Here is a 23508-nt window from a genome sequence, read left to right on the forward strand (position 1 = left end):
CCTGCTGTCTCAATGTTTCAGTCTCCTATGAGGTTTCAGTCGGAGAAATTGATGAGGAATCAGGTTATCGACAGGGCTAGCCCTGAAGGTGCACAGCTTCCAGGCCACTTCTGGAGATAACGAAACAACAAGCCATACAGCCAATGCGAAAACACACTGCCTGCAGCGATCCATAGTTTGAACTGTAGATCACGGGCTTCAATATAAGCCCAGTCACTTTGCAAAAAAAAGGCATAAGAAAGGAAGAATAAGTTGTTTCGTGGATGATCTGAAAATAATCGCCTGGGTCTACAATAACCCCTGGTGCCAATTTTCCATTCAGGAACAAGATAAATGTATTTTTCTGTCTACTAAATAAGAAATATAATGGTGTCTGAACAATTTGCTTCAGTTATATTGGAGAAATAACATAAAAAAGAACGTAGAGTTGAGATTATTGGGTGTTCCAGAAATATATAATGTTATCGGCTTGCTCTTGAGACAATTGATCTTTGCAAAAACACATGTAGGTGATAACTCTGTTAAATAAAAGATGTCACCAGAAGCGGCTAGGAATAGTAAACTTACTGAGTATAAATGTAGTGGTTAACACAACACTTTACTGTACCAGCCACCTAGGTCAATTCCCACCACTGTCTGTAAGAAAGGTTGTACCTTCTCCCTGTGACTGCACGCGTTTCCCCCAGGTGCTCCAGTTTCTTCCCACAGTCCAAAGACATACCTGTTGGTAGGTTAATTGGTCATTGTAAATTGTCCCATGATTAGGCTGGGGTTAAATTGAGGGTTGTTCGATGGCAGGCCTCGAAGAGCTGGAAGGGCCTATTCTGTTCTGTGTCTCAATAAATAAAAAATAAATAAATGGCTCAGAAGAGAATGGTGTTCCATTAAATATTCATTAATTAAATCAAAGTAATGTCTTGTTATGATCAGATATAGACCAGAGGTACAGATCGGCATCATATATTGTTTGTTTCATTTGTTTATCTTTTCCCTACTTTCACCTTTTTTTTCTTTTTCACTAACCTACCTCCTTCCATTATTTTTCTCAATGGTTGTGGTTTTTTTCTCACCTCACATCTTCATTGTTTTTTTTTCCACCTTGTCAAAACATTTCAATCTTTTTCATTTTCTCTTTTTTCACTGCATTTCTCTATTCGTTAACCTTCTCCCTAAAAGTTCTCTTTGAAATTTTTATATCTACAACCCTTATAGCTTTCCATTCCCATTCTGACATTTTGGTCGCAAACACGAGGAATTCTGCAGATGCTGGAAATTCAAGCAACACACAACAAAGTTGCTGGTGAATGCAGCAGGCCAGGCAGCATCTCTAGGAAGAAGTACAGTCGATGTTTCAGGCCGAGACCCTGACCTAGAGATGCAGTCCTGACGAATGGTCTCGGCCCGAAACGTCGACTGTACTTCTTCCTAGAGATGCTGCCTGGCCTGCTGCATTCATCAGCAACTTTGATGTGTGTTGCTGACATTTTGGTCCCTGGCCTCCTCAGGATGGACCTTATATTCCACCAGGGTGGCCTCAAAACTGAATACTGGTTTCTCCTTCTGGTAAAAAAAAATACCCTTCCCCTCTCCTCTTCCTCTATCCTCTAACCTGACCTTTTACCGCTTCCCACCTGCCTGTCACTTCGCCCTGGCTCCCCTCCTCCTTCTCTTTCTCTTGTTGTCCAGTCTCCTCTCCTATCAGCTTCCTTCTCCTCCAGCATTTTGTGTGTGTTACTGTTATAGTGTATTAGATTTACCTCGTCAGGAACAGGGTCAGTTGGTTTGCTTGTCCATTCCTTACAATATCTTGTAGTTTGATATGATTATGTTTCTATTGAAATCCTTATTGTTCTCAATTTCTATGTACTCTTTTTGTCCTCAACTGATTTACTTATTTCAATTTCATGATTTGGTTAATCATCTTGATACTCTGTGAATTTTTTTTTACTGTTTCATCCTACTTTCTCTCTGCCACATTATTAACGCATTGTAAAACTATGTCTCTGGTCAATACATCTTGGCAAAAGAAGATAACTTTATGAACAATATGTTTTTGTGAACAACACAAAGGTTACTTGCAAAACATTAAAAACTAGCATCACAGAACAGAAGACAACAATGTTTTTAGTTTGAACTAACCTCACAAAAGATGCTGGAATCTGGAGCAGTAAATCAGTTTTTTTTTTGTAATTTATAGTGTTTTAATGACTTTACATGAAACTCAGATGATCAAGCAGGATATGTGGAAGGAAATATACAGTCAAAGTTTCTGGTCCACACTTCATCTGGACTGAGAGATAGAGTGAAGAGGGCCAGTATAAAAAGATGGGTGAAAGGCATGGATCATGAGCTAGCTAGAGATTCGTGAAGCTAGATGAGAACCAGGATCTGTGGAAGGAGTGTGTTGCTGATGGATGAAGGAGGGGAAAGAAATAGGATGATGGATAGCTCAAGTCAGTGCAGAAAAGTCAGGAGAAGATAGAAAATGGAGAGTAAGTTACCTGAACGTGGAAATTTCAATATTCATGTCATCATGTTGTAAACTAACCAGTTGGAAAATGGTTGTTGTTCCTTCAGTTTGTGCTTACCTGGCAGTGGAAGAGGCTAAGCATAGATGTATTGGTGTGGGAATGGGGAGCAGAATTTTTAAAAAAAATTTAGCAACTAGGAGCTGCAGACCATCATGGCCATTTTCAATCACCCTTTTATAGTGTAAGTCCTTGCCAGTTCTCACATCTATTCCCCTTCTTTACTTCAAAGTTGCTGGTGAACGCAGCAGGTCAGGCAGCATCTCTAGGAAGAGGTAGAGATGATGTTTCAGGCCGAGACCCTTCATCAGGACTAACTGAAGAAAGAGCTAGTAAGAGATTTAAAAGTGGCCACTGCCTCTGCTACTGCATGTCTATCCACGGCCTCCTCTACTGTAAAGATGAAGCCACACTCAGGTTGGAGGAACAACACCTTATATTCCATCTGGGTAGCCTCCAACCTGATGGCATGAACATTGACTTCTCTAACTTCCGCTAATGCCCCACCTCCCCCTCGTACCCCATCCGTTATTTATATACACACACTCTTTCTCTCTCTCTCTCCTTTTTCTCCCTCTGTCCCTCTTACTATACCCCTTGCCCATCCTCTGGGCTTTTCCCCCACTCCCCCTTTTCCTTCTCCCTGGGCCTCCTGTCCCATGATCCTCTCATATCCCTTTTGCCAATCACCTGTCCAGCTCTTGGCTCCATCCCTCCCCCTCCTGTCTTCTCCTATCATTTAGTATCTCCCCCTCCCCCTCCCACTTTTAAATCTCTTACTAGCTCTTTCTTCAGTTAGTCCTGACGAAGGGTCTCGGCCTGAAACGTTGACTGTACCTCTTCCTAGAGATGCTGCCTGACCTGCTGCATTCACCAGCAACTTTGATGTGTGTTGCTTGAACTTCCAGCATCTGCAGAATTCCTTGTGTTTGCCCCTTCTTTACTTGTTTACTTTTTCTCCAATTGGTCTTCTTTGATTCAAGACTCATCCCATCTCAGTTCTTTTTAAATTTGCATTCTGCTTAATTTCTTGTGTTGCATTTGCACCTCACTTTGGAATACTTTCTCTTATGATATCTCTTCTCATCTGTTTTATTTTAATTTTATTTATTTAGAGATACAGCGTGGTAAATGTGCTACTGGCCAATTGCACCCATGTGACAAATTAATCTACCAACACATATGTCTTTGGAATGTGGTTGGAAACTAGAGCACGCAGAGACAACCCACATAATCATCAGGAGAACGTACAAACTCCTCACAGACAGCAGTGGAATTGAACCTGGGTCACTGGCGCAGTAAAAGCATTTACATTAACTGCTATCCTACTGTGCTGCCCCTGTTCTTGCAGTTTACTTTCCATTTATTTTTTTTGCTTAAGTCTGATTTCAACTGCACATTTTAAGCTGTTATAATATTTTAATCATTTTTTTTCTTTATATGTTGCACCCACCCCACAGATGTTCCATGTGGGAAATAAAATGTTAAGGGAAATAAGGAGGAGATGAATTGATCGGATCTCACACAAAGCCAATATAATGTCAATAGGCTATGTGGCTTCCTTCTAGGTCATAGAGCAAAGTTAATAAATATCCAGTTGGTACATATGCTTTTCTATATTCTTCTTATCCTCTCAATACTTAATTGAATTGCAACTTGACCTTACTGGTCACCAAGTTGGTACACCAACACAGTACACAACTCTATCTAAATTCAGAAAATATTCATCCGTTATCATCTACAGTTTCCTCCTTTTGTTGTCGAATTACTATCGTCATTCTTTTCTTACAAACTTGCACTCAACATCAGGAAGACCAAAGAATTGATCATGGACTTCAGGAAGGGGGAGCTGGGAGAACACATAACAGTTGTCATTGAGGGATGAGCAGTGGAAAGGATGCGCAGCTTTAAGTTCCTAAGCGTCAACATCTCTGACGAGCTATCCTGGGCCCAACATATTGATGCAGTCATGAAGAAGGCATGCCAGCAGCTATATTTAATTAGGAGCATGAGGAGATTTAATATATCACCAAAGACTCTCGCAGGTTTCTACAGATGTACAGTGGAGAGCATCTGACCGGTTGCATCAGCATCTGGAACGGAGACAGCACTGTGCAGGATTGGAGAAAATTACACAGGTTTGTAAACTTAGCCAACTCCATCACGGGCACTAGCCTCCCCACTATCAAGGAGGTGTTCAAAAAACAATGCCTCAAGAAGGCAGCATCCATTATAAAAGGCCCTCACCATCTAGCACGTGCCTTCTTCTCATCACTAGCATCAAAGAGGTGGTACAGGAGCCTGAAGACCCACACTCAATAACTTAGGAGCAGCTTTTTTCCATCTACCATTAGATTTCAGAATGGTCAATGAACCATGAACATCACCTCACAATTTTGCTATCTTTTTGCACAATGTACTCATTTTAATATATTCTTATTGTAATTTATAGTATTTTATAGAACGTAGAAAAGTACATCACTGCGACAGGCTTTTCAGCCCAGAAAGTTGTGCTGAACCTGTTAAAAAAGTAAATCAAAACCCCACCAAAATCTAATCCCTCTGCTTACACAATGTACATATCCTTCCATCTTCTTCACGTTTATGTGCCTATCTAAATGTCTCTAAAAGACTAATGTATTTGCCTCTATCACCATACCAGGCTGAGTATTTCAGGCATCCAGCACTCTCTGGGTAAAAAACTTAACCCTCACATCCCCTTTGAATCTACCACCTCTCACCTTCAATTCATGCCCTCTGGTATTAGACATTTCAACCCTGGGAAACAGATATTCTCTGTCTACTCTATCTATATCTCTCATAATCATGTAAAACCTCTATCAGATCTCCTCTCAGCCTCCAAAGCTCCCGAGAAAACAACCTAAGTTTGTCCAGTCTCTTATGATAGTACATGAACTCTAATGCAGGCAACATTCTGGTGAACCTCTTCTGCACTCTTTCCAAAGCCTCAATGTTATTCTGAATTGTTGCTGCAAACCAGCAGATTTCATAACAGAAATCAAACATAATAAACCAGATTTTGATGCTGATTGAACTCTTGATTGTCTAGCTAAATATTTCTCATAAAGTGTCAAACAACCTAATAAAGAATGGACTGTGAACAGTAGGAAATGCTGTAGCACATTCACAGATTGGCAAGTATGATGTTGTAGAAATCATTGAATCATGGCTGAAAAAGTTACAGCTGGGAGCTTCATGTCCAGGGATACACATTGTATCAAAAGGACAGACAGGGAAGCGGAGGGGGTGGTTTGGCTTTGTTGGTAAAAAAAAAGAAATTTAATCATTCGAAGGAGATGACATAGGGTCAGAAGGTGTTGAATCATTGTGGATAGAGCTAATGAACTGCAAGGGTAAAAGGACCCTGATGGGACATATATACAGACCCCCAAAAGGTAAAAGGGATGTAGTCTACAAATTAAAATGGGAGATAGAAAATGCACGCCAAAAGGGCAATGTTACAATAGTCATGGGGGATACAATTACGCAGGTCTGTCCAGGTACCATATCCGATGCAGATTTAGGTGACCATGGTTTTCCATATAGATCTATCCTTCGTTTTTTGGATGACTTCCATTTCCTCGGTGTGTAGCCACCTGGTTATACTTTTGATGTACATAAGCCGAAGCCTTCCTCTAGGTTTACTCCCCTCAATCTTTCCAGAGAGTATGAGTTTTTCTAATTCATCTTTCTGCATGATGTGTCCCAGGAATCTGAGTTGTCTTTCTCCTATTGTTGGTATGAGTAATTGAATTGCTTGGGTTCGTCTGAGAACTTCTTCATTTGATGTGTGTGTGGTCCATGATATTTTTAACATTCTCCTGTAGAACCATAAATTTGGCTCCTTCTAGTCTCTTTTCCATTGCTGGAGAAATGGTCCAACATTCACTTCCATAAGTCAGGATAGAATAAATGTAGCACTGCAGTATTCTGTTTTTAGTGTACGTGCTCATCTTTCTGTCTGTTAATATGGTCTTCATTTTTTGGAAAGCTTCTTTCGCCATTGCTATTCTGTATTTGATATCTGTGTCACACCTGCCATTACTTGTTATTAGGCTGCCAAGATACTTGAATTTGTTGTCTTGTTTGATGTTTGTATTTCCGATCTTGATCACACATTGTGGGATGTTTGTCTTTCTGGAGATGACCATGCTTTCTGTCTTCTTGGTGTTGATTGAGAGGCCTCTGCGATTACTTTCTGCTGCCACTATAGTGAGTAGTTCTTGAAGATTTGTTTCTGAGTCAGCTATTATTACGATGTCATCAGCATATCTGGTGTCATTTATATTATGGCCTCCAATTGTGAATCCCTTGATGTCTTTGATACTTCTCAAGATATTTTCACTCTACAGGTTGAATAAGTCTGGCAAAAAGACACAACCTTGCCTGACTCCTCTCATGATATTCACATACTCACTCACCTCTCCTTCTACTCTGATGGATGCTGTCTGGTCCCAGTATAAGTTTCTTAAGAAATGTATATCTTTCCCATCTATGTCAAGATCTTGAAGCATTTCCAGAAGATCTTGCTGTCTGACAGTGTCAAAAGCTTTTGTATAGTCAATGAAACATAGGTAGGTGTCTTTTTATACCTGGATGGCTCGTTCACAGATCATCCATAGCATGAAAATTACATTTCTGGTTCCAGTGTTTTCCACAAAGCTGCATTGTTCTTTGCTGATTTCTGGTTTTACACAGCATCTTGCCCTCATCATGATTACTCTGAGAATAATTTTTGCCACGTGGCTCATCAGGCTTATTGTACGATGTAACTCACATTCTGTTGCTCCCTCTTTCTTTGGAAGTATGATGAACACTGATTTACTTAAATCATCAGGTATCTCCCCATGATCATAGATTTCATTTGCTATTTCTGTTATTTTCTCCAAAATCTTCTAAGGCCAGTATCACTTAACAGCGATGTTGTCAGGACCAGTTGCTCTGTTATGTTTTGTTTTATTTACAGCTGCTCGAATTTCTGATTTTAGAATGCTAGGTCCTTCAAGATTCTTCTTTATGTTTCGTTTTCCTCCTCTTTGGTCTTCAAAAAGTTCTTTTATATATTCTGTCAATCTGTTTAGGATTTCCTCTTTGTTCATAATTAAGCTGCCATCCTTTGACTTGATGCATCCACTTGCTGAGCAAGGTAATTTCCCTGTTAGTTCTTTAATCTTATTGTGCATCAGCTTTGTTCCAGGGTTATGAGTTTGTAGCATTTCTATCTCTGAGCATTTGTCATTTAGCCACGCAATCACGAGGAAATCTGCAAATGCTGGAATTTCAAGCAACACACATAAAAGTTTAGCCATCTGTCTTTAGCTTCTCTGCATTTTCTTTTTATTGTCTTATCAAGTTATTTGTATTCTTCGCTGTCTCTTAGGTTGATGATCTGTTTTTGTTGCATCAATTGTATTATATCTTCAGTTATCCACTTCTTCTTACTTTTCCGTTCTTTTCGTGGGATGGTTTCTTTTGCAGCTACAACCATGGATTCCTTTAGTATGTCCCAGGAAGATTTGCCTCCTTCATCCTGCAGCAATTGAAAATGGTTTTTCACCTTGATTGTGCATTCTGTTTTCAGATGAGGGTCGTTTTGTAGTTGTTGGTAATCCGGTGGTTCTGATCTTATTGGTTTCTTTAATTTGCTCATCTTCATTTTAATTTTGCAGGTAGATTGGGAAAATCAAGTTGGTGTGGGATTCCAAGAGGGGGAGTTTCTAGAATGCCTACAAGAAGGCTTTTAGAGCAATTCATGGCTGAGCCCACTAGGCGATCAGCTATTTTGGATTGGGTGTTGTGCAATGAACCGGAATTGAATAAAGAGAATGTAAAATAACCCTTGGGGGAAAGATCATAATATCAAATTCACCCTGAAATTTGAGAATGAGAAACTAAAGTCAGATGTATCAGTTTTATAGTGGAGCAAAGGAAACTAGAGAGACATGAGAGAGGAGTTGATCACAATTGACTGGGAAAGAATACCATGATGACAGAACAGCACTGGCTGGAATTTCTGGAAGCAAATAGGAAGGCACAGAATATATACATACCAAAGAGGAAGAAGTATTCTAAAGGCAAGATAGCACAAACATAGGTAACAAGGGAGGTCAAATCTGACGTAAAAGCCAAAGAGAGGGCATATAATAGAGCAAAAATTATTGGGAAGTTAGGGGATTGGGACATTTTTAAGTACCACAAAAGGCAACTAAAAAAGTCATTAAGAAGGTGAAGATGGAATAAGAATGCAAGCTAGTCAATAATATTAAAGAGGATATCAAAAGTTTCTTCAGATACATAAAATATAAAGGAGAGGTGAAAGTGGATATCTGACCACTGGAAAACTATGCTGGAGAGGCGGTAATGAGGGCAAGGAAATGGCAGGTGAAGTCAATAGGTTTTTTGCATTTGTCTTCACTGTAGAAGACACTAGCAATATGATGGAAGTTCCAGGTACTAGGGGTCATGAAGTGTGTGAAGTTACCATTACTAGAAAGAAGTTCCTTGGGAAACTGAAATTAGGAAGGCACAGGTAGTTACATCACCTGGACCACCCCAGGGTTCTGAACGAGGTGGCTGAAGAGTTTATGGAGGCATTAATAATGATGAATAGATTCTGCAATGTTTCCAGAAGTCTGGAAAATCAGAAATATCACCCCACTTTTCAAGAAGGGAGAGAGGTGGAAGAAAGGAAATTATGTGCCAGTTAGTCCGACCTCAGTGGTTGGGAAGATGCTTGAGTCGATTTTTAAGGATTTAGTTTTGAGGAACTTGAAGGCACATGATTAAATAGTCCACAGTCAACATGATTTCCTTAATTGAAAATCTTGCTTGACAAGATCTGTTGGAATTCTTTGAAGAATTAACAGCAAGATAGACAATGGAGAATCGGCTGATGTTGTGTACTTGGATTTTCAGAAGGTCTTTGACAAGGTGTCACTCATGAGGCTGCTTAACAAGTTCTGCGCCTATGGTATTACAGAAAAGATTCTAGCATGGAGAAAGCAGTTGGCTGATTGGAAGAAGGCAAAGAATGAGGATAAAGGGAGCCTTTTCTGCTTGGCTGTCAGTGACTAGCGGTGTTCCACAAAGGTCTATGTTAGGACCGATTCTTTTAACTTTATATGTCAACGATTTGGATGATGGAATTGATACGTTTGTTGCAGTGTTTGCAGATGAAATGAAGATAGTTGGAGGGCAGGTAGTTATGAGGAAATAGGGAAGATACAGGACTTAGACAGATTGGAGGAACGGGCAAAGAAGTGACAGATGGAATACAATGTTGGGAAGTGTATGGTCATACACTTTGGTAGAAGAAATGACAGGGTTGACTATTTTTTAAATAGAGAGAAAATGCAAAATCCTGAGGTGCAAGGGGATTTGGGAGTCCTTGTGCAGGATTCTTTGAAGATTAATTTGCAAGTTGAGTCTGTGATGAGGAAGACAAATGTGATTCTAACATTCATTTCAAGAGGACTAGAATATAAAAGCAAGGCTGTGATACTCAGACTTTATAAAACACTAGTGACACCTCACTTGGAGTACTGTGTGCAGTTTTTGGGCCCTTTATCTTGGAAAGAATGTACTGAAAGTGGAAAATGTTCAAAAGAGGTTCACAAAAATGATTCCAGGTTTAAACAGCTTGTCATACGAAAAGTGTTTGATAGCTCTGGGTCTGTATTCACTGGAATTTCAAAGAATGAGGGGTGATCCAACTGACAACTATTGCATGGTGAAAGATCTTGACAGAGTGGATGTTTCCTATGGTGGGAGTGTCTCAGACCAGAGGACACAGCCTCAAAATAGAGGGGCATCCTTGTGAATGGAGGAACTTATTCTGCCAGAGAGTGGTGAATCTGTGCAATTCATTGCCACAGGCAGTTGTAGAAGCCGAGTCTTTGTGTATATTTAAGGCTGAGGTTGGTAGATTCTTGATTGGTCAGGGCATGAAGGGACGCAGGGTGCAGGGAGGAGATTGTGGCTCAGAGGAAAATTGGATCAGCTACGATGAAATGGCGGAGTAGTCTCAATTGTCTAAACAGCCTAATTCTGCTCCTATATCTTATGGTTTTATGGTAATGAGGGTAAAGAATTCTAGTGAAGACAAACAAGTAGATTTTTTTTGCTGAAGGAGACAGTCAAGCAAAATTCTGCTTCTGATTGCAGATAAAAAGCCTATGGATGATGTCTTCTGGATTAGGGAACACTCACAACACGCTGGAGGAACTCAGCAGGTCGGGCAGCATCCGTGGAAAAGTTCAGTCGACGTTTTGGGCCAGTACCCTTCATCAGGACTGTAGAGGGAAGGGGCAGAGGCCCTATAAAGAAGGTGGGAAGAGGGTGGGAAGGAGAAGGCTGGTAGGTTCCAGGTGAAAAACCAGTAAGAGAAAAGTCCTGCTTCCCCTCCCCCACCCCTTTATCTTTCCCCTTACTGGTTTTTCACCTGGAACCTACCAGCATTCTCCTTCCCACCCTCCCGCCACCTTCTTTTTAGGGCCTCTGCCCCTTCCCCCTACAGTCCTGACAAAGGGTTCCGGCCCGAAATGTCAACCGATCTTTTCCACGGATGCTGCCCGACCTGCTGAGTTCCTCCAGTGTGTTGTGGGTGTTGCTTTGACCCCAGCATCTACAGATTATTTTGTGTTCTGGATTAAGGAATCATTCTCTCAAATGTATCATCAGAGACTAAAGTTATATCAGTCAGAGCATGTTTTCCATGGTATCAAGATGCCATATAATATGCTGAGCTCTCGTGTTTGTGCTTCAATTGAGTTTTAAAAGTAAGAATGACTAAGGGGATAAGAATTTGCCATTTTATGTCTCTGAAGTTGTGGTAAACCATGTATATATGTTGTAACTCGGTTACCTGTCTGGACACACATCTCTGCTGACTGCCCCTGTGGCTCCTCTGACTGCCCCTGTGGCTCCTTCCACAGACTCCTGTATAAAGGTGTTCGCCTTGCCCCTCCCCCTCAGTCCGGGGACAGACACTCACTGTGGAGGTCGTATTGTACAGCGAATAAAAGCCTTTCAGTATTTTACCAAACCTCAGTCTTTTGGAGTAATTGAAGGTGCTTCAGAAGTGTCAAGGGTGAGCTAAACAAGTGAAAGTATAAATTTTTCATTTGATGCATTTGTCAATGTTTGCACATTGGTCAGCTTTGCGTCATTAGCCTCTGGGGACCAAACATATCAATAAGCTCAGACGGGACAAATTAGATGCTAGAGACAAATAACGAGATTCACTGCTCTAATGGAGCAACGGGAAAATGTTTGACAGTGATAACTGTTGATTGTCCTGCTAAATGCATTGTGCATTAATAGTTGAGTATCCCATTTATTAGATTCACACCTTTTTTTTAACCTCTTCGGGTAACTGTCAAGTCCAACCGTCCTCAAAGAGTACTATGACAAATGTATGAGAACAATACTAGTTTTCTTCAGCTTGAAACCTTTGTATTTTAATATGCAAGATTATAGTTCGTACAATCTGGCGTTTCTGACACTGCTCCCAAATGCTGGAACTTCAGACAGAATGAACAAACTGCGAAAGTAATAATTATAACTGTCCTTTTGTATTTGCCATCTCAGAGATACAATTATTTATTGCCTTCCATAGAACATATGATCGTGTCATAGAGGATGCATGGAACATGTTAAGCTGGAAGGGCTTGAGCTGTTTGTGCCTTTGATGCTGAACGGTTACTGTTGTTCATGGCTCTTTTACAATGTTGCCTAGGACATGGCTCCATTTTAATGTCACCTCTAGACCAATTCAAGCTCTTTGTCGTGTAAACCATGAAGTCAATGGGAGGAACTTTCTAGAGGGCTGGTGGTGGAAGTGAACTTAGACCATATGAACATGGAAAGGAATGAGCATTTCAGGATCAGAATCAAATTTAGTATCACTGACTTAGATAAAGGGAAACTTAATTTTATTTTTTTTCAGCAGCAGTACAGTGCGAAGATATAAAATTATTCTAAATTCAAAAGTAAATAATGCAAAGAAAAGAACAACAATGTAGTGACCGTGAGTTCATGGACCATTCCAAAATCTGATATCAGAAGGGAAGAAGCAGTTTTTGAATTGTTGATGTCGGTCTTTAGGCTCCTGTACCACCTTCCTGTAATAGAAGAAGAGGGCGTACCCCAAATGATGAGGTCCTTCGTGTTAGTTGGCACCTCTTGAAGATGTCCATGATGGTGGGAAGGATTGTGCCCATGAGGGAGCTGGCTGAGTCTACAGCCCTCTACAGTCTCTTGGAGCCTCCATGCCAGGTTTTGATGTAACCTGTCATCTACAGAAATTAGTGAAGGTCTTTGGTGACATACCAAATCTCCTTAAATTGCTGACAAAGTAGGGTTGTAGGAATGCCTCCTTGATGATTGCATCAGTGTGTTGACTTTGAAACGTTGAAGGCCAGAAACTTGAAACTACTCATTCTTTCCAGTGCTGACTCCTCAATGATGATTGGTGTGTGTTCTTCTAACTTTTTCTTCTAGGAGTCCACAGTCAGTTCTTTGGTCTTGCTGATGTTTAGTGCGAATAAATTAATGTGACTCCACTCAACCAGCCAAACAATCACAATCTTTAAGACTCCTTGTCACTACCGGAGATTCCGCCAACAACAGTGGTGTCATCAGCAAATTTATAGATGGCATTTGAGCAATACTTAGCCACATAGTTATGAGTGCAAAAAGAGTAGAACAGCGGACATAGCAAGCTTCCTTGAAGTACATCTGTGCTGATTGTCAGCGAGGTGGAGATGTTATTACCAATTCACTGAAACTGTAGCAAGATATATGTTTTGAGATTGTCTAGCTGCTACTATACAGAGTGGACAGCCAGTTCACATATTCCCTTTCTTTGCATATTCAGCTGCTTATCGAAAGCCAATGTAATGTGATTGTTGTAGACCTGTTGTGATGATAGGTAGGTAAATTATTATTAATTTCATTATTAAAATAAACAAGTCCACCAAATATTATTTATTACTAACACATTCATATTAGATGTAATCCCATTGTGATCAAATAAAACATCCCGAACAGAGTATTAACTGCTTTAAAATAAGATTCCTGAAGTGAGTGGTGCCTTAGGAAGGTGGAGTGGAAGAAGCAGAATCATTATTATGCGAACTGCGGCCAAAGATGATGACTCAACTCACAGAACACCGTTTCACTCTGTATGACAGGATGAAACAGTGATTGTGAAGGTGATGTGAGGTGAGACCAGCTTTTTCTCTGTGGTGTCAACTGCCATAAGTCTGTGCCTTTGGTGCCACTAGCCAACGTTGAATTTATTCATGTGTACAGTTAACGCGCACCTCAAATGATTTTGACTCTGCACAATTAGAACGCCGTTTCTCAGCTGGAGATTTCAGTGGATAGTGCCATTGTGTTTGCACACTGAATTTAACACATGCTGTGTCTGAGTTAAATGCGATGGGAGAAATAACTTAGTCAGAGTTTTACTTTGCATCTAAGTAATTCTGTACATTGCCTTGCACGTATTTCAAAGTTCAAAAGTTCAAAGTAAATTTTATTATTAAAGTATATATAAATCATCGTATGTAGCCCTAAGATTCACTTTCCTGTGGGTATACTCAGCAAATCTATAGAATAATAACAATAACAGGATCAATGAAAGATCAACCAGTCTGCAGAAAACAACAAAAAGTGCAAATGCTAATACAAATAAGTAGCAATAAATAATGAGAACATGAGATAATGATCTGAAGAGTGAGATCATTAGTTCTGGGAACATTTCAATGATGGGGTAGGAGAGTATAGTTATCCCTCTTTATTCAAGAGCCTGGTGGTTGTGGGATACAGCCTGAGGGTGGAAGCCTTGATCTTTCATTGAATCCTGTTATAGTTTTATAGATTCTATATATATCTATCTATATATATATATATTCTATAGATTTGCTGTGTATGTGCACAAGAAAATGAATCTCATGGTTGTATGAGATTACATATATGTACTCTGATAATAGAATTTAATTTGAAATTTGAACTTTTATCCCATTGTCCAAACTTACACATTTGGTCCCACCAGATGCAATTTTTTAATCTAACAACCATTCTAGAGACTTTGTTCGATGAGTTAAGATTGTAAATGTAAACGACATTAACATTAGGCAGAGAATTGGCTAAGATGCACCTTAGAAAACTTTAAAGATCCCACAAATAAATGTAACTCTAACTCCAAATATTCTGTGCAAATTCCAGTTTTGTGGAATTAACTACTTTCAGAGTCTAATCAAGGAAACTATAGTGGGAACATAGTTGGTCATGCAATCACATAGCAGACACGAGGAAATCTGCAGATGCTGGAAATTCACGCAACACACACAAAAAAATGCTGGTGAACGCAGCAGGCCAGGAAGCATCTATAGGAAGAAGTACAGCCAAAGTTTTGGGCCGGGACCCTTCGTCAGGACTAACTGAAAGAAGAGATAGTAAGAGATTTGAAAGGGGGAGGGGGAGAGGGAGGGTGAGATCCAAAATGATAGGAGAAGACAGGAGGGGGAATAGTGGATCTAAGAGCTGGAAAGTTCATTAGCAAAAGGGGTACCAGGCTGGAGAAAGGAGAAGATCATGGATGGGATCATGGGATGGGCAGCCTGGGGAGAAAGATAAGGGGGGAGGGGAACCCGGAGGGTGGAGAGCAGGCAAGAAGTTATAGTGAGAGGGACAGAGGGAGAAAAAGAGAGAGAGAAAAATAGGGGGGAAAATAAAAAAAAATTAAAAAAATAAATAAACAAATAAGGGATGGGGTGTGAAGGGGAGGAGGAGCATTAACGGAAGTTAGGGAAGTCAATGTTCATGCCATCAGGTTGGGAGCTACCCAGACAGAATATAAGGTGTTGTTCCTCCAACCTGAGTGTGGCTTCATCTTGACAGTAGAGGAGGCCGTGGATAGATATCTCAGAAAGGGAATGGGACGTGGAATTAAAATATGTGGTCACTGGGAGATCTTGCTTTCTCTGGTGGACAGAGCGTAGGTGTTCAGCGAAACGGTCTCCCAGCCTGCGTCGGATCTCGCCAATATATAGAAGACCGCACTGGGAGTACTGGACGCAGTATATCACCCCAGCCGACTCACAGGTGAAGTGTTGCCTCACCTGAAAGGACTGTCTGGAGCCCTGAATGGTGGTGAGGGAGGAAGTATAAGGGCACTTGTTCTGATTATAAGAATAAGCACTGGGAGGGAGATAGGTGGGAAGAGTCTTGAGGGCAGGGTCCCCCTCTATTCCTTCGTTACATTGACGACTGCATTGGCGCTGCTTCCTACACGCATGCTGAGCTCGTTGACTTCATTAACTTCGTCTCCAACTTTCACCCTGCCCTCAAGTTTACCTGGTCCATTTCCGACACTTCCCTCCCCTTTCTTGATCTTTCTGTCTCTATCTCTGGAGACAGCTTATCTACTGATGTCTACTATAAGCCTACGGACTCTCGCAGCTACCTGGACTATTCCTCTTCCCACCCCGTCTCTTGCAAAAATGCCATCCCCTTCTTGCAATTCCTCCATCTCTGCCGCATCTGCTCTCAGGATGAGGCTTTTCATTCCAGGATGAAGGGGAAGGAGAAGGCTTCTCTTCCTCCACCATTAACTCTGCTTGCAAATGCATCTCTCCTATTTCACGCACATTTGCTCTCACCCCATCCTTCCACCACCCCACTAGGAATAGGGTTCCCCTGGTCCTCAGCTACCATCCCACCAGCCTCCGGGTCCAACATATCATTCTCCGTAACTTCCGCCACCTCCAACAGGATTCCGCAACCAAGTACATCTTTCCCTCTCCCCCCCACTGCTTTCTACAGGGATCGCTCCCTACGCGACTCCCTTGTCTATTCATCCCCCCTATCCCTCCCAGCACTTATCCTTGTAAGCGGAACAAGTGCTACACATGCCCTTACACTTCCTCCCTCACCACCATTCAGGGCCCCAGACAGTCCTTCCAGGTGAGGCGACACTTCACCTGTGAGTCAGCTGGGATGATATACTGCGTCCGGTGCTCCTGGTGCGGCCTTCTATATATTGGCGATACCTGACGCAAGCTAGGAGACCGTTTCACTGAACACCTATGCTCTGTCCGCCAGAGAAAGCAAGATCTCTCAGTGGCCACACATTTTAATTCCATATCCCATTCCCATTCTGATATGTCTGTCTACGGCCTCCTCTACTGTAAAGATGAAACCACACTCAGGTTGGAGGAACAAAACCTTATCTTCCGTCTCCAACCTGATGGCATGAATATTGACTTCTCTAACTTCCGTTAGTGCCCTTCCTTCTCTTCACACCCCATCCCTTATTTGTTTATTTAATTTTTTAATATATTTTTTATTTTTCCCCCTTTTTTTTCTCTCTCTCTTTTTCTCCCTCTGACCTGCTCACTATAACTCCTTGCCTAATCTCCACCCTCCAGGTTCCCCTCCCCCCTTCTCTTTCTTCTCTTTCTCGCCAGGCCTCCCGTCCCATGATCCTCTCCCTTCTCCAGCCTGGTATCTCTTTTGCCCATCAATTTTCCAGCTCTTAGATCCACCCCTCCCCTCCTGTCTTCTCCTAACATTTTGGATCTCCCCCTCCCCCTCCCACTTTCAAATCTCTTACTATCTCTTCTTACAGTTAGTCCTGACGAAGGGTCCCGGCCCAAAACGTCGACTGTACCTCTTCCTATAGATGCTGCCTGGCCTGCTGCGTTCACCAGCATTTTTTGTGTGGATCACATAGCAGGTTATGTTGGAGGGCCTTGGGTGTTTTGTGTTGCATAGATACTGATTTAATCTAACAACCGTTCTCAATAGATGTTTCAACTTCTTCCTCTCCATTTTCCTGAGAGACTGGCTTTTCCAAGAACCTCTTGAAATAAAAGTGATTTAAGAATCCATAACTAGAATATTGTAAGAAGGCTTTAATGATTAGTTAGATTTAATCTGAGTATATTTATATTCATGATCTACTGAATATTGAAAGGCTAAGATGGTGGAAGGGGAGTGGATGCTTCAAAAAAAGTGTGAATCAAAGACCAGAATCATAATCAGGTTTAATATCGCTGGCATGTGTTACGAAACCTTAGGTCCTAAGGTTGTCATAGCCGGGGGTGGTAGTGGGGATAAGCTCCCACTACCTATAAAGTGCTCTAAATGGCAGGCAACTCTAACAGCCTCTGCAAACCAAGTCCATCTCGGCCTTCATGTGTGGATTAGCTACTAGGTCTGGTGGAACTGTTTCTACTGACAAGAGAAAGGGCAAAGTCAGGCCACTGATGCCTCACAACCAGTTGTTTTGGGCAGGCGGGGCTCATCAGCCTTGGACGACAGCCTGCCTAGGAGAAGGAAAACTCTGACTTTAAAAACCTCCACTGCTGTGCCCCCATACCACCCATGGGAAAGACTTCAGGAGTAAGCCCTGAGGAAGAAATCTGGAGCTGGGATCCCTAAGGCAGTTTGATGTTGTTTACAACTTCACTCTGGCAACCACTGCAACAACACTAATGCCACGATGTATCGGCGCTTTCCCTTCCCTTGACCTACGTCAGTGACGTGGAGAGGAGAACCCAATGCATAGGCAACAGCTGGTTCTTCAAATCTCCCCACCCAGGCTTGCACCCTGGAGAGGACACAGTCCACCAGGGGTGCAAACCCAGGATCCCCTGGAATCGATGGCAACCTACTACCATGTTGCGAAAGGTGTTGTTTTGTGGCAGCAGTATATTCATTGCAATAAGAATTATTAGAGAAAAAAATAATTAAGTAGTGCAAAGGTAGAGGAAAATACACAAGTAATATTCATGGGTTCATTGTCCATTCAGAAATCTTATGGTGGAGGGGAAGAAGCTGTACCTGAAATGTTGAGTGTCTTTAGGCCTCTGTACCTCCTCTTTGATGGCAGCAATGAGAAGAGGACCTGTCCTGGGTGATGGGATGGCAAATACCAGATGGTGACTAGAGGGGACAGTTTCAGAACAGAAGGACAGCGCCTTACAACAGAGATGAGGAGGAATTTCTCTCGAGTGATGAATTTGTGGAATTCACTACCACAGTCATCTGTGGAAGGCAAGTTATTCTGCATATTTAAAATGGCGGTTAATGGCCACTTTATTAGTAAAGGCATCAGAGGTTACTGGAAGGGCAGGAGAATGTGTTTGGGAGGGAAAATAAATTGAAAATGATCAAATGGTGGAACAGATTCACTGGGGCAAATGGCCTAACTCTGTACCAATATCTTATGGTTTTATTGACATTTGGTTCAATTAATTTAATATTATTTTCTTTCCATTTCTCTGAAGTCACTCCAATTGTTGGTGCCTTTCCAGTTCATCCCACCTGCCTTCTTGGAATGCAGGTAAACAGTGGATTAAACCTATTTTTAGGTGACCTCATAAATAAGCCATTCACAAAATTGTCATAATCACCAATCAACAATCTAGAATTCTCCCAATGGCAGCTTTAGAATTAGATGTCCATATTTTGAATTTTAACACCAGATATATTAATAATGGCTGTACAATCAAAAAATTTCCAACCTTGCACTCATATACTGAACCTTAGGGTATAAAAGAAAGATTTTCAAAACTAGCTATTAAAATGTCCTTACTGGACAACATATCTAAACTTTCACAGTTCTATATCACCTTTGAACTTTTATGTTATAGTGCCAAATATCTTCCCTTCTTTTTATTTAGTCCTCCCCCACTACTCAGGCAGTGATAGTTTGATGAAAAATTCCCTGGAATATAATAATCTCTGCTGAACCCAGATGATTCCTTGTAAAGGGAGAAGATGTCAGATGAGATAAGTTCATCAAGGATATCAACTGCTGTAACCATTTTACCAGGAATTGGAAGGACCATTGTGGGAATTGATGGTATAAAACATCTTCAGTCTGCCCTACTGTGCACTCGCAGGAAAGCTGGAATACAATTCAAAATATACTATAAATACAACTTCTGTTAAATATATCCAGTACAGGAAAAGCATGCATTTGATATAGATAATACTCGTTCTCAGCTGTGCAACTCACACACATAGGTGATGCACTGTACAAGATGCATAACATGTAAACCACTGTCTAATATATTTCTCCCAGCATAGCCAACTCAGAGGCAGCATGTGTTAATCTCAGTGTACAAACACTGACACTAACTAATGAAGCCCGCAAGCTGAGAGACAGTATGATAACCATACCAAATGTAAATCTGTCTGCTTGTAAGTGTGGTGGAAATTAGCGTTACTTGTGAATTAAGCCAAGATCAGCTCATTGCATTGAAGGCTGAATCTCCTGGAATCTGTTGTACAGCTTTCAGCAGCTGGGTAGATTGTCAATAAAATACTGGCTTCTACTGGACTTAGTAATTATCCTCAATTTTCCTCTGCGATCTTTATACTGAAATCACTTTGTTTTGGTCCATACCTGTGGAATCTGTAACGGAAAAGAAACAGTGGGAATACTTTAAAGACTGTAATTGTGATTAATTTGAGCAGAACTGCATATATTGGGCTCTGGTAAAATTACTTTCTTTTGTATTGAACTATTTCTAGTTTTTCTGATATATTATCACTCACTCATTCTGATCCCAATCTCCCCAACACCTCCTCGGCCAACTTTACTGACCACAAGAAAGTAAGGATGCAAAGCTATCTCCTATTGATAGATTTGAGATCAGCACAAAATAGCTGGTAGCCCATTATAAAACACCAAAGACATTTGTCAGAAAGCCACCCAATTCTCTCCCACTGGAAACAATAAATGGCCATTTTTCCAGCTTTGTTCCTGATGTGTATTCTTAATGGGAATGGTTGTAGTTTCAAGTGTTTCAGGTCGGACTCATGTGTGTTAAAACATAAAGGCTCCCTGAGATTTTCCAACCTGGTGGGAGGTGTGTATAGGCCACCTAACAGTAGTAGTGAGGTTGGAGATGGTATTAAACAGGAAATTAGAAATGCGTGCAATAAAGGAACAGCAGTTATAATGGGTGACTTCAATCTACATATAGATTGGGTGAACCAAATTTGTAAGGGTGCTGAGGAAGAGGATTTCTTGGAATGTATGGGGGATGTTTTTTTGAACCAACATGTTGAAGAACCAACTAGAGAGCAGGCTATTCCAGACTGGGTAATGAGCAATGAGGAAGGGTTAATTAGCAATCTTGTTGTGAGAGGCCCCTAGGGTAAGAGTGACCATAATATGGTGGAATTCTTCATTAAGATGGAGAGTGACATAGTTAATTCAGAAGCAAAGGTTCTGAACTTAAAGAAGGGTAACTTTGAAGGTATGAGACGTGAATTAGATAAGATAGACTGCCAAATGACACTTAAAGGGTTGACGGTGGATATGCAATGGCAAGCATTTAAAGATCGCATGGATGAACTACAACAATTGTTCATCCCAGTTTGGCAAAAGAATAAATCAGGGAAGGTAGTGCACCCGTGGCTGACAAGGGAAATTAGGGATAGTATCAATTCCAAAGAAGAAGCACACAAATTAGCCAGAAAAAGCAGCTCACCTGAGGACTGGGAGAAATTCAGCAGAGGAGGACAAAGGGCTTAATTAGGAAAAGGAGTCCAGCAGAGGAGGACAAAGGGCTTAATTAGGAAAAGGAAAGAAGATTATGAGAGAAAACTGGCAGGGAACATAAAAACTGACTGTAAAAACTTTTATAGATATGTGAAATAAAAAAGATTGGTTAAGACAAATGTAGATCCCCTACAGACAGAAACAGGTGAATTGATTATGGGGAGCAAGGACATGGCAGACCAATTGAATAACTACTTTGGTTCTGTCTTCACTAAGGAGGACATAAATAATCTTCCAGAAATAGTAGAGGACAGAGGGTCCAGTGAGATGGAGGAACTGAGCGAAATACATGTTAGTAGGGAAATGGTGTTAGGTAAACTGAAGGGATTAAAGGCAGATAAATCCCCAGGGCCAGATGATCTGCATCCCAGAGTGCTTAAGGAAGTAGCCCATGAAATAGTGGATGCATTAGTGATAATTTTTCAAAACTCTTTAGATTCTGGACTAGTTCCTGAGGATTGGAGGGTGGCTAATGTAAACCCACTTTTTAAAAAAGGAGGGAGAGAGAAACCAGGGAATTATAAACCAGTTAGCCTCACGTCGGTGGTGGGGAAAATGCTAGAGTCAATTATCAAAGATGTGATAACAGCACATATGGAAAGTGGTGAAATCATCAGACAAAGTCAGCATGGATTTGTGAAAGGAAAATCATGTCTGACGAATCTTATAGAATTTTTTGAGGATGTAACTAGTAGAGTGGATAGGGGAGAACCAGTGGATGTGGTATATTTGGATTTTCAGAAGGCGTTTGACAAGGTCCCACACAGGAGATTAGTGTGCAAACTTAAAGCACACGGTATTGGTGGTAAGGTATTGATGTGGATAGAGAATCTGTTGGCAGAGAGGAAGCAAAGAGTGGGAATAAAAGGGACCTTTTCAGAATGGCAGGCAGTGGCTAGTGGGGTACCGCAAGGCTCAGTGCTGGGGCCCCAGTTGTTTACAATATATATTAATGACTTAGATGAGGGAATTAAATGCAGCATCTCCAAGTTTGCGGATGACACGAAGCTGGGCGGCAGTGTTAGCTGTGAGGAGGATACTAAGAGGATGCAGGGTGACTTGGATATGTTAGGTGAGTGGGCAAATTCATGGTAGATGCAATTTAGTGTGGATAAATGTGAGGTTATCCACTTTGGTGGCAAAAACAGGAAAACAGATTATTATTTGAATGGTGGCCGATTAGGAAAAGGCGAGGTGCAATGAGACCTGGGTGTCATTATACACCAGTCATTGAAAGTGGGCATGCAGGTACCCCAGGCGGTGAAAAAGGCGAATGGTATACTGGCATTCATAGCAAGAGGATTCGAGTACAGGAGCAGGGAGGTACTACTGCAGTTGTACAAGGCCTTGATGAGACCACACCTGGAGTATTGTGTGCAGTTTTGGTCCCCTAATCTGAGGAAAGACATCCTTGCCATAGAGGGAGTATAAAGAAGGTTCACAAGATTGATTCCTGGGATGGCAGGACTTTCATATGATGAAAGACTGAATCGACTAGGCTTATACTCATTGGAATTTAGAGGATTGAGGGGGGGATCTGATTGAAATGTATAAAATCCTAAAGGGATAGGACAGGTTAGATGCAGGGAGATTGTTCCTGATGTTGAGGAAGTCCAGAACGAGGTGTCACAGTTTGAGGATAAAGGGGAAGCCTTTTAGGACCGAGATTAAGAAAAACTTCTTCACACAGAGAGTGGTGAATCTGTGGAATTCTCTGCCACAGGAAACAGTTGAGGCCAGTTCATTGGCTATATTTAAGAGGGAGTTAGATATGGCCCTGGTGGCTAAAGGGATCAGAGGGTATGGAGGGAAGGCTGGTACAGGGTTCTGAGTTGGATGATCATACTGATTGGTGGTGCAGGCTCGAAGGGCCGAATGGCCTACTCCTGCACCTATTTTGGATGTTTCTATGTTTCTAACCTTAAAGTCTTATCATTAACTAGTGTCCTTTATCACGCTTACCACTTCCCTTCATATCTGGATGCTAGTCTTAGTAAAGGAGATGTAGTGCGGCAAAATGGTGTAAGGCAGGACAAAGATATCTTACCTCTGGTGTTTCTTGGAATGGAGTTGTCTGATCACAGTACTTGTAAGGAGAAAGTACTTATAATTAGAAAGGTAAGTTAAACAGAAATTTTTGAGTCATGAGATCGGTGAGGCCTTGAACTATGCAGATGTAAGGTATTAAGGAATGTTGTTGTTTCTCTCCACACCTTGCGGCACATCGGGTGCCATTTTTTTTAGCACTTATCTTTTATTTACAGGGCTGAATTGCTAGTTGGACGCTCAACCCAGCAAGGATGGAAAATGTGCAAAGGAAGCGGAAGGATTCAAACCTGGGACCATTGGCCTTAAAGTCCAGTGCAGATGCCA

The sequence above is a fragment of the Mobula birostris genome, chromosome 5 (assembly GCF_030028105.1).
Source record: "Mobula birostris isolate sMobBir1 chromosome 5, sMobBir1.hap1, whole genome shotgun sequence".
In the NCBI taxonomy this organism is placed as follows: Eukaryota; Metazoa; Chordata; class Chondrichthyes; order Myliobatiformes; family Myliobatidae; genus Mobula; species Mobula birostris.